The 17275-nt window shown below is 41.7% G+C and overlaps 1 protein-coding gene and 1 pseudogene across 2 annotated transcripts in view; both read left to right on the forward strand.

Annotated features, from left to right (window-relative positions):
- Positions 1-1204: 1204 nt before the first annotated feature.
- Positions 1205-8596, forward strand: LOC148045132 (amine sulfotransferase-like; annotated as a pseudogene). Its single transcript, XR_015697067.1, has 7 exons — positions 1205-1344; positions 1692-1841; positions 2197-2405; positions 3584-3710; positions 4736-4830; positions 5740-5920; positions 6638-8596. The product of XR_015697067.1 is annotated as an amine sulfotransferase-like (transcript).
- Positions 1262-17275, forward strand: part of LOC148045133 (amine sulfotransferase-like) — a 60918-nt gene continuing 44904 nt past the window's right edge. The window contains exon 1 of the mRNA XM_087718592.1: positions 1262-1344. The gene's annotated coding sequence lies outside the window, so the exon portion shown is untranslated. The remainder of the gene's footprint in view (positions 1345-17275) is intronic.

Genomic DNA, 17275 nt, shown 5'->3' on the forward strand with positions numbered 1-17275 from the left:
TAAAACCAGCTATTCACTATGTGAATTAAAGATGGACCATTCACAATTCCACAGTCTGACTAGAGAGAAATGCAGGATACATCCTATTTTTCATTGCTCTTATCACTAAAATTACAATGTGATTTACAACAATGATAAGTCTGAATAAATCAGTTTCTTCACCTGTTGTAAATAATGCCCTTCTGGATCCAGCTCCAAGTGGGGAGGAAAGACACTGGAGACATGGAGGCTGCTTGGAAAGATGGTTTAATGGCGGAGAGGACCACATGGTTTGAGTTCCTGAACAGAAAAGGGGGGTCACATGCTTTAATGTTGGGCGAAGAAGAAGAGAGGGAGAAGGGCTGAAAGTTCCTGGGTTTTTTATACTCTCTGTTCGGTCCCACCTCTCTGTTTCCTGTTCCTGTGTAAGAAAATGTATTCTGATTGGTTGTCAGACTCCCATGGGGCCATGCATGGGCAACTCTTTAGGCTTTGTTTTGAGTCCAAGTTTGATTTTCCAGATGGCATGAGGTGAGTGGGGTAAAGGGCGAATATGCCTTAATCCCATCACACTGGTGCTGAAGGGGAGAACTCTTTATTATGTAGAATAGACTGGCTTGGGCATTTTAATGGCCCATTAAGAAAATTAGGGGCTATTAAGAGTGAGTCTGTTTCCTGCCTAAAAACATGTTTCTCCATTTCTGATCCAGGGAAATGTAATATTCTGCCTTTTCAATATTTCCTAGGATATTTCATTTTTCTAGGAGGGCGGGGGAGTGCTAACTTCCTACACACCAAAACCCCAACAACAGGCTTTGTTACAGTCTGTTAGCAGAGGCCCTGAGTTGCACCACATGTTGGTGATGTCTTAAGTTTGTGATTTGCAGAATGTTAATAAACTATTTGGAATCCGAGGCTGCTATATTATTTTCAAATGCACACAGAAGTTTTAACTTTTGAACTTCACAGTGGCCTGTAGCTGACACATCTAGAACTCAGTGTGTGTGCAGAATCACTTTAAGTAATCAGAACATGAATTCCGGCAAGGCTCATGTGACTTGGCAAGCCCGTGCGGAATTATGACTGCAGAATCACAGCCTTGTGTTTATCCATAAGAAGGCTGGAAGGGGTGGAGTGAAATTTTATGCAGGGGGAGGGGGAGATGAAGGAGGGAGTTCTGGGAGTTGTTTGTGTGTAAAACTGAACTTATAGCACGTTGTCTTGGCAGAAGTTGGGTTATAAAGGAAGCCAGCTAAGCAGTAAAAAGCTTTCTAAAAATTTTCATTCAGGTCTCTCCCGTATAAAAAAAACCCAAACTGTGTGATTCTTTCTCTCTGCTCTTCAACCGCCCCATCATTCATCAAGGTAAGTCACACATTTTGACACACTCTTTACTGTCCATAGTAAATTCAGCAAATTAAGTTATTAAAAGGGAGGGAGATTGGAGGGCAGAGGCAGAGAGTTTAACTTCAGCACTAAATTGGGGGGGGGGGGGGAGGAAGGAAAAAAGATCAACAAGCCTTTTCCCTCCAGCGTGCAAATGTGCATTTTTACTTCTCTGCAGAAATAAAATAATAGATACTAGTTTCCTCTATTCAGCATGATATTATCGTCCAATTGTGCCAGATAAAATGAACCCAATCATGGACTAGGCCAACACTTTCTAGGGGAAAAAAATAGAATGGGCCAATAACTTTATATTTTATCAACAGATCAAATAATGGAAATAGCAGATAGATTCCTATTTAAACACAAAGGATTTAATTTTTTTCGAAACCAGACCACACCTGAAAAAATCGATTCACTAGAGAGTTTTGAAATCCAAGAAGATGATGTATTTCTAATCACCTATCCTAAATCTGGTAAGTTCAAGGATATCTCCCGAGGAACACTTAATCTTTTATCCAATGCTGTTATTTAATTCAGTATGTTGGTTGCTGCAACTGTGCAAGGCTATAATCAGGTGTTAATGTTTCGCATTTTATTAGAACCTGAAAATGTACATAAAATAAATCTGATAAATCTGCATTATCACCATTTTATTTTTCTTTACAGACCTAATTTCTCATACATGCATCAACTATTTTAGAAGAAACTGTTGCTTTCATGTTCTCTGAATCGTTTACTATTCTTCCTGATCAGAAAGGTTTCTCTATGTAACATTCTCCATATAATAGTGGCTCTGGGTGAATTAATTTAATTATTTCTTATTTACAGGCACAGTGTGGACTCAGAACATTCTGAGCTTGATTTTTCATGAAGGTCATCGAGATGGAACTGAAAATATTACTCTGATTGACAGAATACCATGGCTAGAATATAATGTTTTCGAGAAAGATTTATCTAGTCTCCCATCACCTCGTGTCATTTGTTCCCATCTGCCCTACTATTTGGTACCCAAAGGATTACAAAATAAAAGAGCAAAGGTAAGACCTATTTTGCTACATTATGCAGTGGAATGGGGAGCTGTCGTTCTCCTATTTTCTTAGCTGTGTATCTGAATATTTTATTGGCAAATGGGCAAGGACAAAGAAACAGATGTCATTTTGATCCACAGTGTTTGGTGGATGATAAAATTTGAAGTGGGAGGAAAAAATACCTCAAACAAAACAGGTGTTAAAAATGGAATGTCATGCATGTATAGAGATAGTTAAACCTTATGTTTATTTTCCCCTAATGACATTTCCAAGTGGATTGTAATGATCTCTAATACATCCCGAGTATCCAGAAGATGCCACATTGACGAATATATATCCCCCACATTTATTATTTTAACAAATAACTCAAGGCAACGAACATATCCAAAACACTTCCTCCTCCTATTTTCCCTACAACAACAACCCTGTGAGGTGAGCTGGGCTGAGAGAGAGTGACTGCTCCAAGTTAACCCATCCAGTTCTCATGGCTAAGGTGGGACTTGAACTCACAGGGCTTTTTGCCCTTGTGCCTTAAGCACTAAACCAAACTGGCTCTCATCTCTTCACCAAATCTCTTCAGAGGAGACTGCTACTCTCAGCCACCTCCTTGATGAACGACTCTAACAGCTTTAATATGGAGCTGCTATTTACAATGGCCCTTGAAGATGATGAGATGCTTCAGGTGATGCAAAATTAGCCCCATGGGATTTTGTGTGTTCCCCAAGAACTGCATAGATTATACTTCCGCTTTGCAAACTGCATTGGCTACCAGTTTGCTTCCCATTCCATTTCAAGATGTAAATTATGACCTTTAAAGCCCTTCATGAGTTGGGAACAGGTTATTTGAAGGATCTCCCCTCCCCTATCCACCCTATCAAGTCCAGCTGGAGAAGTATGTGGTCCTATCAACTAGGGAATTTTGTTGGGTAGGTTCTAGGTAGAAAGTATTTTCTGCTATGGCCCCTACTCTATGGAAGGAACATCATTCTCCCCAAGGTGAGGCTAGCAACAGTCCTGTTGTCCTTCTGGGAAGTTCTCAAAACATTGGTTACCAATGAGCTTCAAGATCCCATGATAGAAGGGTGCCTATTACATAACTGTATGAGATTTAATTGTATGCTGGTGGTCTGTCTTTTTTCTTGTTTTTGTTTCATTTTTTTTGACTTAGCTATTATTTTCTGTTACAGATTATTTATGTGTTTAGAAATCCAAAGGATGTCTTGGTTTCTATGTATTATTTTCACAAAATTACAGCCACATTAGAAATTCAAAAAGACTTTGATTCATTCTTGGAGAAGTTTTTGGCTGGCAAAGGTAAGAAGATTTTGATTATGATGATGCTTGTCATTTATCTTGGACAAGAAAATATGAATATATTTCAATCCACTTCCCACGTGGAGCAAAGAATCCACCCTCTCCCCGAAAATAAGATAAGAATCGTGATTTACTCATGCAGTAATTTGTATGAATCCTAGACAAACATGAATGTATGGAGAAGAATACAGGACTCCTAGGACAACTCATGATGTAAAAGTGACAGGGAAAGACAAGAGAAGGCAAGAAATACTGGGATTCATTTAATGTTCAGAAAAATGGAGAGAAGTTATTTGGGTGTTTGATTGCGTTGGGAATGGATGGACAGAATCTAAAATTAACAAAAATCAATATTCATTTTAAAATTTGAGAGTAATCCCATTTTTAAAAAAATGCAATATTAAATATTCTCTAAAGTTGTAGTCCCATAAGGAGCATTTAAGAGTTGGTAACAGAAGAGAGGAATAAGTCTGATATTTGATATTTAGTCTAGTGATTAAGGCACCAGAATGGAAAGCAGGAGACTGTGAGTTCTAATCCTGCTTTAGCCATGAAAGCCAGCCGGGTGACCCCATGCCAATTCCTCTCTCTCTCAACCAAACTCAACTCACAGGGTTCTTGTGGGACAATAGGAGGAGGAAGGTTGAATATGTTCACCACCGTGTGTTGTTTGTAAAAATAATAAAGAGGAAATGCAAATAAATAAAAATAAGTAAATTTGCAGAAGTAGAAAAAATAGTCCAGATTAGCAAAAGCAAACAAAACAAAATAGGGATATCTTGAAAGAACTACCCCACACCACTTAGCAAGTGAGAGTGTGCAACCACATTTGTTATGGTTCCCATTTGTTGTCTGTCCACTACACATCCAGTATTATTAGGTTGTCCCCCGCATTCATGCTTTGATCTGAAGGCCTCCAGGGTATTTTTATCCCACCACTGTTCATAAGGATAAATGGAAGAAATTCAAGCATTAAGAATATATCCTTAAAACAATATGTCAATCTGTCATTTCTCTCCTATCAGTGGCCAATAGTTTGTGGCTAGACCATATAGAAGGCTGGTGCACTCATAAGGATGATTTCAATATTCTCTTCCTTTCTTATGAAGAAATGAAAAAGGTAAGTTGTATCCATGTCATGTAGTGCAATATGACTATTAAGCTTTAGAAATGATGGGATGTTCAGACTAACTTATTGCAGAAAGAAGTTACACAGGTGATTACAGAACCATTCTTGGTTATTTCTGTCAAATCCTAGAGGACTGGTGAGGATTTTGAAGAAAGGTAAGTGCCCCCTTTTCAACAAGAAAGAGGAGGATTCAGAAAATTAGACTTTTGCCACCTTGACATCAGATTAATAAACAGTCTATTAATAAATATTTATGTAGACATGGTAGAAATGACAGGAGTCAGCTTATATTTCTTGCAGACAGGTTAGTTAAAATTAAGTTGATCTTATTTTTGATAGAGTTACTGACTTAGTAGATAAGGGGAATCCAGTAAGTAAAATGGGTTTCTAATTCAGTAAAAATTTGGCTCATTTAATAGTCTCCTGTTTTGGTTCAAAAGAAATTGATTCCACTCAACTGCACCCATCATTTTCAAGAGAGGCTAGGGGATTTATTTAACCTAACTTGTCAACCGGCCAGCCTCTAATAAAATTGCTAAGAATGTAAGAATCTGAATCTTAGAATAATTATGTCATATAAATATATTGAGAAAAATGTAACTCAACATTTTTCCTCTTGAAAACCTTTAGCAGCAATCCTAAGGAAGTGTTTTTGTGTCTAATCCATTGATAATGCTTGCCATGTCAATGTACAGTGTTCATTTAAAAAAAATACAAATCACTTAATCTCAGTATTTTTCGTAGTAAGAAAAGAAACGAAGGTTGGGGGAGTGAGAGACAGCATTTGAGATTTGTATAAGAAAGTGATATTCTTTAGAATTCCCAAAATATGTTCACAAACGTTTCTGTCTTTTATCCATTATTGTGAATGAACTAATGTAAAGCTATATCAAATTGCAGGGTCTGAGAAGTTCAGTATTGAAAATATGCAACTTCCTAGGGAAAGAACTAAGTGAAAAGGATGTGGATGACGTGGCAGATAAAGCTACATTTGATAACATGAAAATGGATTCTAGAGCAAACTACAGATTCTTGTCGTCTGATCGGATCGATTTCAGCAAAGGGGACTTTCTTCGGAAAGGTAAATCAGTAGTAATTCATATTCCCGAGGCTATGCTTGTGGGACATGTCAGGCTTCATCTGAGACCAGGATTATTGCCTTCATGTGAAAGACGCGTTGAAGTTTTATAGACATGTCCCAACATGTCTGATTGCTTGTATCTGAGACAGCCCTAAATCTTTCTTAGCTGTACCAATCTTTTCATTCTGACAAATTTTTGGCATGGATATACTTTGACTGTTTCTATGACCAATCTGATGCCTGCACAGACTAATGATCCTTAGGGAGTGGGATTGTTCTAGTTCACACTGGCCACTTTTGGGTGATGGAGACATAGCCTCTTCACTCTATATCCTGGGTACTGTCCTCCAGTCTTAGAACTGCCTCCTTTAAGCCTATGTGGACATAAACAATGCTCAAAGGACCATCAATCATTTCCCTTAATCATGGGGCCAGTTCCAACAGGGTAAATTCAAGATCATTTGAACCTCACTGGCAAACCATTTGTTCCATGACTACTCTTCTATCAAGTCTTCACTCTGTAACCCAGCTCTAGTTCAAATAGTAAGGAACCAACTTCCTCCCCAAAAACTATACTTACAGATTTCTAAGAACTGTTTGATGAACAAAGAGGTGACTAAGCAGTCATCTTTTAATGGAGAAATGGGCAATGTTCCAAGTTAATTATGTTTTGCAAACCATTAAATTGTTGACATTTTTTTAATCACTGCTTACCAGGCACTGTTGGGGACTGGAAGAATCTCATGACTGTTGCCCAGAGTGAAAGGTTTGACCGTGTATTTAAGGAGAGGATGGAAAAGCTGCCCTTCAAGTTCTGCTGGGATATTCAGGAGGATCCATGAGCCTATTTCCAGCTCACTAGAGGAAAATAACATGTGATACACATATCTTCAAATGGATTGAATCAGAGATGACCTTCCAAGAATGGTCTTTATGTAACCCTGTAATATTTAATTTTCAACTCTTTAAGGATCACAGAAGACAGAAACATTAATTTCTGTGCTATTGTGAAGTATAATAGAGCCTGCAGAAAACTGTTAATTTATGCCTCTCTGAAATTCTTATTGTCATTTTTATTTTGATTCCAATGAAGCCAAATGCACTAGAAGTTTGATATTTGATGTCCAGCTGATGCCGTATAATAGGGCAAAACTCACTTAACAACTGTCTCGCTTAGCAACATAATTTTTGGCTCATTTGAAGTGATAAGTTGAGAACTACCTGTATAAACTGCAGATACTTTTCATGTGGACAGGAGTGCAAAGTCTGAACAGTTACCAAGGTTGCTAGAACAACTGAAACTTCACTTTCCATATCTGAGGAGCAAACATTCTGAAATCCCCAAAACAACTTCCTGAACTTTTGAAGCCTGGATATTGGCCTCCAAATCACCTGCCTGTGCTACTACCATTTCTATGCTGTACAAAATCCCAGAAATATCATTAGCATATTTTCCCATTCTAAAGACAAGATCCTTCATGGAGATTTTAATTCTAAACTGCATGTTACTTAGAAGTCTTCTTCAAAATCATTGCATCAGAATTACTGATATTGCCTTTGTATATACAATGTTTAAAAAGAAATATTTTCCTTATAGCTCATATGAGGACTCAGAATTAACTTAAACATGCCCACTGTTGTTACCATTCACTGCAAGTTGCTTGCAATTTGGTCTTTGATCATGTATATGCATCTGAATAATTTAATAATTACTCAAATAATTTAACAACCGGTTCTCTGCCCTAATGACTGGCTTAGTAGGCATGGCTGTGTGGTCATGTTACTGGGTGGGCATGGCCAACTCGACATCACTCACTTCGAAGGGGCCTTGCCTCGTGCGGCTGCTTGCCTCCGAAATTTTTATGCAAAATGGAATTACTTGAGAAACTCTGATTCCAAGTCGCTTGGGTTTAAATCTGATTTAAACTAACCTAATCCACCTCCATGAATCAGGTATCAAAGATCTACAAATCTTTCTTCAGTTGTACCAATCGTTTCCCATTACTACAACCTATTAAAACTATACAGGTAGTCCTCAACTTACAACTACAATTAGGATCAGAACTTCTGTTGCTAAGTAAGGCAATCATTAAATGATATGTATCCAATTTTATGACATATTTTGTCACAGTTGTTAAACAAACTGCCATGGTTGTTAAGTGAATCCAGTTTCCTAGGTAACTTTGCTTGTTGGAAGCCTGTTGAAGAGGTCGCAAATGGCAATAGCAATAGCAGTTAGACTTACATACTGCTTCATAGGGCTTTCAGCCCTCTCTAAGCGGTTTACAGAGTCAGCATATTTCCCCCAACAATCCAGGTCCTCATTTTACCCACTTCGGAAGGATGGAAGGCTGAGTCAACCTTGAGCCGGTGAGATTTGAACTGCTGAACTGCAATCAGCTGAAGTAGCCTGCAGTGCTGCACTCTAACCACTGCGCCACCTCGGCTCCAGGACACTGTAACCATCATAAACACATGCTGGTTGCCAAGTGCCTGAATTTTGTGCCCCACACAACCGCAGGGATTCTGCAATGCTCATAAGTGTGAAGACCAATTTTAAATCACTTTTTTCAGCACCACTATAACTTTGAACAGTTGCTAAGCAAACGGTGTAAGTCAAGGATTATCTGTATTTACATAAACAGCAATCTCATTCCAGTGGTGGTTTGCAGTTGGTACGCCCGGGTACAGGCGTACCAGATCCTGCCCAGAGCACCGGCTACCCTTCCGGTACGGTGCTCTGGAGGGCCCCCCCGCCTGCCCAAGCTCCTTAAAGCCCGAGTTTTAAGCCTTTGGCGCTTCCGCGCATGTGTATGGCACGTACGGTGCCTGCATGATGCTCCCCCAAGCAGCTGGAGCATCTCAGAGGCTTGCGGAAGCATCACAAGCAAGTACGACGCATGCACAAGCTGTGCGCATATGCACACGGAGGCCATGTGGGTGACACCGGGGCCATTCCAACCATACCAACTGGAACAGAATCCAGAACCCACCACTGCCCCATTTCCAGCCATTCCCCAAGCATATTTCCTGACTCATGTACCTTTTAAATAACCCTAACCCTAAACCTGAGGATAACTTTTGCACCTGCCTGTTTATAGTGACTTAACATTTACTTAACAAAAAACAGATTTTTCTTTTTATACTTTTTTGTAGATATGGGAATACCTTGGATATAAAGTCATTTTTTATAACCCCCTATTGTCCAATGAGTGCATTGATTAACAAAATTAATAAGGGTTTATGAATAAATACAGTGGATTTCAAGAACTATTTCCATCTATGAAATATTAATTATTAGCTTGATTAAGAAATAAGTGCTATGAATTGCAAACACCTTACATACAGAGTACATTGTATAAATTTTGTATTTTCACATCAGCTGTATTTTCCAAAGATATAATGCAAATTATAAAGATTTTGTTTCACTGACAGGCTTCATCTGAGAAATGATTCCATACCACAAATTCACCTCTGTTTTTTGAACTTAGCTGACCAAGATATAAAGATTATTGAAAATTTTGCAGGTTGTGTTTTTATTGCCCATCAATTATTTATCTGGAAGAAAACTGTATCACCAGAAAATGTGTTGTCCGGGACAGAAGAAAGGGCAGTCTGACCTTTGGGTTCCAAGCCAAAAAAACAATTACATTTGGACAGGAAATTCAAAATAAGAAAGTGGGGTGGGCAAAGCTATTGGTACATGGCCCATATCTTGCAGGATAAGACAAGGTTTAGGGATGCTTTGAATCCACTGTATGGGGATCAGATCAGAGATGGGTTGCTCCTGGTTCGGTCTGGATCAGGCAAACTGGTAGTGATGGCATATGGTTGCATTAAGTAGACAATGCAGAATCCTGAGAAATGCCCCTATAGAACTATTATTTTTGCAACTTTAAGCCCTTTTTATTCTAAAATGGAAATAATAGTGGATGAAGCTGCAGAAGCTGGAGAAAATGCAAGAAGTGAACAGCAATTTCAGCTTCTCCAAATTTCCCACTCCCTACTTATTTCTTTGTTAATAGAATTTGTTTCTACTAAATGATAAAGAAGTCTACTTATGTACTGGCACTCAAGCATGCAATTTAAAAACATCTAGTTGTGGGAAATATGGGACATAATATTAGGATTGCTTACGAACAACAGGTTTCTGGATGCTTTTCCTTTTAGACAAAGCTTCTGTCCCACAGGGAATCTTTTCTAAAACTTCTGTGCCACAGGGAATCCTTTCTTCTGACACTGGCCAGGCGGGTAGGGGGCCTCCCGGACAACGCAAGACTGCAGCCTCATGTCCCAAAACAGCACAGGTGTGCAGTCTTGCATCCCAAAACATCCACCCTGCTATCAAAGTGGATCCTGGCACTGCACTGCAATGTAGAAATGGGAAATGGAGCGGCCAGCATGAGGGAAGGAGGAGGAGCAGGGAGAAGAGAGGGTCTCTCCGCTGCTCTTTTTGCCATTGCTGTGACGCGGAGCTTACCACAACTGCCCAGTTCCCTCACTTTCCCCAAGCATTTCTTTGCCTACCTGATTTCCAGCTCTGTCATATTTCTCGCCATCATGTGCAGGAAAACAAAAGTTTGTGGGACTAAAAAATAATAATCACTCAATTCCAACTTTGCGAGATCTTTTTCATGAGAAGTTGATATTGATTGAGTGAACCTTTTTTTTTTAGTTGCACAAACTTTTGTTTCCCTGCACACAAAAGTGAGAAACATGCTGGACCTGAAATCACGTAGGCAAAGAAATGCTTTGGCAAATCGAGGGCCTGGGAGGTGGTGGGTGGGACAAGCTCTTCTGCCCACAAAAACCTTGTCTTTGATGGCTGACACCGAAAGGCAGAGCAAGGGCTGCCTGGAAGAAGTCAGCTGGCCCAGGAGTAAGGAATACTCTTCCTCCCCATCCCTCCCTACTTGCCATACATTATTATTAGAACCATATAAGCCTGCCAGGAATGGGTTCCTACCAGCATTGGTACTGGTTCGCTTCACGCATGTGATAGACACACATTGATTGTGCATGCACAGTTCACTGTAAATCGTTCTGCACATGCGCGAACACCATGAAAAGCTAATAAAAAACATGCCGGCAATTGCAGTGAAATCTGGGGAACCGATTTGGGAGCTTCGCCAGCCTGGGTCGCTGCTGGTTCTGCGACCCAGGCCAAATTATCACTACCGGTTCGCCTGAACCAATGCAAACTGGTAGAAACCCACTTCTGAAGGCTGATAAATGTAACAAATATGATTAATAATATTTTATTTGTAGTAAAAGGAATGACACTCAGAATAGCACTTAGCAATAGCAATAGCACTTAGATTTTTATACCGCTTCATTGTGCTTTTACAGCCCTCTCTATGTGGTTTATAGAGTCAGCATATTGCCCCCAACAATCTGGGTCCTCATTTTACCCACCTCGGAAGGAGGGAGTATCTTCTGCTATAGAAAATAAAATGATTTGCTCCTAGGAGTTCTTGTTCTGGTGAAATATCTTTGCTCTACCTGTATTGTCTGCCAGCCACATAATATTTTCCCCAATTTGGTATCCTTATTTATTTGAGAAGTGATAGGGGTGCTCACTTTGCAAACCAGGTAATTAAAGAAATATGCATGGAATTGTCAGAAGGACCTTGTTAGAATGAGTTGACACTCAGACTTGCCTCTTTTCCATCTGTTGTGCACCTGACTGACATAAAAGATTTGGACAGCATTATGTTAGACTATTGCCGTGCCTCAGTTACAACCTTAAAGTCTTGTCATTCACAGGTTGCTGCTACATTTTAAAAGAGGGGGGGGGGAGGGAAAGACTTTTCATTCTTGCTAGTCCTTGGCACCTTATGTACTGGTGAAGGTGTTTCAACTAAAGAATTGCCTGACTCCTCATTGGAAGGGTCCATTCCAGACCATCTTGACCACCAATACTGCTGTGAAGTGTCAACATCTGGTCTCTTGGGTGCATGTCTTGCACTGAAAAAAAAGATACCAGCCCCATATGAGGAAGCCCCTTAGCTCACGTCACCTAGCTGCTACAAGGCAAAGACTGAAGCTTTGCCCAACAGGGAGGCAAGTGCTAGCAAGCTCTGCCCCTGCTCTCCATACAACCTTTGCCTAAAACCATGCCAGCATCGAGTAATTTTTTCTGCCTTCCATCAACAAACAAAACAAGACAACCATCTGCTTTAGGAGAGGAATTATGTCTGCAGTCTGGACCTTGCTCCTCTATAGTTCCATTCTGTATTTAGAGTTGCATGTCCCATCATTCAGATGGTTCATCCAGTCTATCCCCTTTTCTGTATGTGTCTTGCTGGAATGCTTTTAATCAAAGTAGATGTGCTCCTTTATTTTAAATGAAGGATGCTTTGTTTTATTAATTAAAACTTATAATTTAAGCAGCTGATGTGCTAGATACTAGATTGCAAAATATACCAGACTAATATTTTCAAATGTGCTGACTTGTACAAAGTCTGTACTTGATGTGGATATATTTAGAAGAGGAAGCGTGAGATGGTGGGAAATGAGAAACTGAAGGTAACAGGTGTCTGAGAACTTCAAATGTACACATGGGTATATGGAGGCTGTCTGGAACATCAAGGGAATGAGGAAGTGAAAGTGCAGGGGGGCACCTCAGAACACCCCGCAAACACCGCAGAACACTCTCCAGTACTGCCTCCTGGCTAATGGGGAGCTTCCACACTACACCTTGGGCATATATTGCACTATTATAAATATATGTTGCAATTATATTAGTTTAAAACTTTGGTAAGGCCTGCAAGCTCTTTCCTACACCTATTACCTGTAACTTTCCAACTTGGAGGGTGGGGTTCCTGGGTTTCTTAGTGGAAGATTATCTGGAACACCCCCACGCCCGCCTCTTAGGCAAAGCTGCAGGCGTTCCTTGGCCTTCTGAATTTTTACATGCCTTTCCTACCTCATAAGGCATCACTAGTCGAGCCGCTGCATCAGTTGCTCGACCGATCCGCGGCCTGGTGCTGGAGCAGCTGTGAAGTGCATGCATTCGCGGTTGTCAAAGCCATGCTTACGTCAGCGGCTGTCTTAGTGCAGTACAGTGACAGGCTGCCGCTGCCGCTGGCATATGACGCCTCCCCTTTTGGTCTACGGGCAGTTCTGAGCCATGTACTCCCCAATGGCTCAGAGGCCCCCATAGCTTTTTATTCCCAGACACTCTCCTCTGCTGAGAGGAACTACAGCCAGATCAACAAGGAGGCTCTGGCTGCCGTGTCCGGGATTAAAAAGTTTCACGACTACTTATATGGACGGCACTTTACTCTTTTCACTGAACACAAGCCTCTCCTTGGACCTCTGGCTGGTGACCATCCTACCCCACCCATTCTCTCTCCTAGGATGACTCGCTGGATGGAATTCCTCATGGCATATTCCTATACGCTGCAGTACCATCCGGGCAAGCAGCTAGGGCATGCTGACACCCCCAGCTGCTGCCCCCTCCCTACTGCTGACCCTCACCCAATTCACTCCACATCCATGCTCTCCATTGCCTTTCTGGTTCTGCCTCTCACTGCCTTGGACATGGCGGCCCACTCTATGGCTGACCCTGTCCTTTCCCAAGTTTTCACTTGGGTCCAGAGAGAGTGGCCATTGGGAAAGGTCTCTGAGGGTTTCTGGCCTTTTAAAACCCACCAGATGGAGTGACCAGGTCATCATTTCCCCCTCCCTCCGCTGTCAGGTGCTCAATCGCCTCCAAAGAGACCACCCAGACATAGCTTGCATGAAGGCTTTGGCTCGCAGCTATGTCTAGTGGCCCCGCATGGATGAGGTGATAGCATCTTGGGTAGGCCATTGTTCCCCTTGCCAAGTGTTCCACCCCACTCCCCCCACTGCACCTACCTGGGACTGGGAGATTCCCAGGGACCTCTAGTCTAGAATCCTCCTGGATTTCGTGGGTTCCTTCCATGGCCAGAGTTTCCTGGTGATTGTGGATGCCTATTCCCGTTGGGTGGAGCTTATCCTTATGTCTTCTACCACAACGGAAAGCACCTTGCGGGCCTTGTGGTGCCTCTTCACAACCCATGGGTTGCTGGACATTATCTTGTCTGACAATGGCCCACAATTTGCATCCACGGCCTTCCAGGCATTCCTGGCCATGCAAGGGATCCACCATGCTCCAACTGCCCCATACCATCCTGCTTGCAATGGCCGGGCAGAACGTGCTGTCCGCTTGGCCAAAGAGGCATTGGACAGGATGGATCAGGGCGACTGGCCAGCAAGGGTGGCTGCTTACTTCTTAGGTCAGCACTCCACCCCTTGCCCAGTATCCAACAAAAGCCCTGCTGAGCTGCTGATGGGCCACCGCCTGCGAACCACCCTGGACAGGCTGCACCCTCTCTATACCGGGCATCAGCCCTGCAACCTGCGGGCCTCTCCCTGCCTTTTCCGAGAGGGGGACCTAGTCTACGCTTGGAACTTTTCTGGGGATCCAAAATGGGTGCCTGCCACCATCACTGCTGTAACCGGTCCCTGCTCTTACAGAGTCGGCTTCCCAGATGGCAGCGAATGGCAGCGCTATGTGGATCAACTGAGACACCACCTTCCACCTGAGGCCTTCTCTCAATCAGGCCTCTCCTGCCTGGCCGTTGCTGCCCAGCAGCCAGCCCAAGTTTCTCTTCAACCCATTGTTCCGCCATTACATGGACTTCCACTTGAGGCCTTTGCTCGATCAGGCCTCTCCTACCTAGCTACCATCTTCTGGCAGCCTGCCCAAGTTCAACCTCCATCCATAATTGCACCTCCCAACCACATTCTGCATGAGGCCTTCATCCAATCAGGCCTCTCTTATCCGGCCACCAGCTTCCAGGAGCCCCAACTGGCCTTTGGTATAAATAGCTGTCAAGCAGGGCGAGGTGGAATCTCTGTACATAGTTGTAGTTGCCGTTCTACTGAATAAATAGCTGCTCTCTTACCACAGCTGCCTCACGCCTCTTCAGTTAATAACGAACTTAACACAGATGGCAATCTGTTCCACTGTTCTTACTGTCAGGAAATTTTCCCTTAGTTCAAGGTTGGATCTCTCTTTAATGTCTTTTCCTCCACTGTTTCTTGTTCTACCCTCAGTAACTTTGGAGAATGAATCAATCCTGGGTGGGTTCCTGCCAGTCCTAACCTCTTCTATAGAAGAGGTTCCACAAATCTACAGTGCCATTTAGAACCGGTTCCAGCTCCCTCCCCCCGCCCGTCTGCACAGCATCAAGATGAAGAGCGAGAGGAGAAATTCTGGGAGTTGAAGTCCACAAGTCTTAAAGCTTCCAGTTTGAACACCCCTGGTTTTTTTTATAAAGGGTTAGGGATGCAAGGGTCTTGTAACTTGACAGCTTTAAGACTTGCATGCTTCAAATGCCAGAGTTTCTGAGCCAACATTTTGGTTGCTAAGCAAGAGTGTTGTTAAGTGAGTTTCACCACATTTTACTATTTGGCCACCCAGTCACATGGCTGGCAAGCCACTCCCATCCAGTCACATGGCTGGCAAGCCACTCCCACCTAGTCACATGGCCAGCAAGCCACTCCCACAAAGCAGGCCACACCTACAGATGAGGTTCTAAAAATTTTTGAAACCCACCACTAAATCAATCCCTTCCTTTCTGTGACAGCCCCTTGTATACTGAAAGAGAGCTTTCATAACACCTCTAATTCTTCTCTTCATTAGCTTAGACATACCTAGTTCCCTTGATATGATTTATTCTGTAGTCCCCTTATCGTTTTAATTGTTCTTCTCTGCATTCTTTATAGGGTCTCAGCATCTTTTTTTGTATATTGTGGTGACCCCAATTGGATGCAGTATTTTAAGTGTGGCTTCACTGCAATGTAAAGTGGTACTATCTCTTTTCATGATCTTGCTGCTATCCTTCTGTTGATGCAGTTTAGGACTGTGTTGGCTTTTTTGGCAGCTGCAGCACATTGTTTCATCATACTTAAGTGATGATTCATGAGGACACCTAGATCTCTCTCACGGTTACTACTGTTGATCCAGGTACCACATATTCTATATCTGTGCATTTTATTTTTCCTGCTTAAGTGCAGGACCTTATTTTTTCACCACTTCAATGCATCTTGTTGGCTAGAAACCAGCCAGTTCAAGTCTTTCAAGATCCTTCTGAATTTTGAGTCTATCCTCCAAAGTGTTAGCAATTTCCCTAATTTGATGTTGTTTGATAATTTAGTGAGTTCCTCTTCTATCCCCTCACCTACACCATTTATGAAGATTTTGAAGAACACTGCCTCAAAACAGTGAGATAGCCCTACAGCATGCTGCCCTCCATATAAATGTAGTTCCATTAGGATTTCACATTGAGTGACATTGACTATTGCAAATCCATCTGGTGATGGTACTTTCTATCCCACATTGTTCTATCTTACCAAGAAATAGGCTGTGGTCTACTTTGTCAAATGCCTTATTGAAATCTAACTATACTATATCCACAGAGTTTCTCTGATCAACTAATGTACTCATTTTATCAAAGAAGGTAATAAAGCTTGACCCTCGTGATCTATTTTTAACAAACTCACATTGACTTTTGGTAGTTGCTTTCTAGATGCTAATAAATCTGCTGCTTGGTTATCTTTTCCAGGATTTTCTCAGTTATTGATGTCAGGATGATCGGTGTCTAGTTTTCTGGATCGAATTTTCCCCTTTTTGTAGATTGGAACCACCCTAGCTCTTTAAGTCCTCTTCAGTCCTCTTATCAATTTTTTTGCTTATTTTGATCTGCATTACTGTTCTGTCTCCCATGGTATTCTTTTTGATAGGATGGACTATTTATTCCTTTTGCTTTTATGATCTCATATTTCAGAGTTTCTCAAGCATCTTGAATTGTTTTTCCCTTTAAGATTTCTATCCATGAAATATTTCTTAATCTCTCCCTTAGTATGTTGACGTCAACCCTGTTAAAGGGAATTAAAAATGGACCATTCACAATTTCAGTCTGACTAGTGAGAATAGCAGGATACATCTTGTTTTCCACTGCTCTAATCACTAAAATTACAATGTGATAAGTCTGAAGAAATCAGTTTCTTCACCAAAACCCCAACAACAGACTTTGTTACATTCTGTTAGCAGAGGCCCTGTGTTGCACCATTTGTTGGTGGTGTCTAACTTTGTGATTTGCAGAATGTTAATAAACACTTCAGAATCCGAGGCTGTTATATTATTTTCAAATGCACACAGAAGTTTAAATTGTTGAACTTCACAGTGGTGTGCAGCTGAAACATCTAGAACTCAGTTTGTGTGCAGAACAATGGTGGGTTGGAGGCAGTACACCCTGGTACGGGTGTACCGGAGCCTGCCCAGAGCACCAGATACTGTTCTGGTAAGGTGCTCCGGAGGGC

Source organism: Thamnophis sirtalis, unplaced genomic scaffold (assembly GCF_051295495.1).
Source record: "Thamnophis sirtalis isolate CommonGarterSnake01/CBP01778 unplaced genomic scaffold, rThaSir2_p1.2 scaffold_6, whole genome shotgun sequence".
Classification (NCBI taxonomy): Eukaryota; Metazoa; Chordata; class Lepidosauria; order Squamata; family Natricidae; genus Thamnophis; species Thamnophis sirtalis.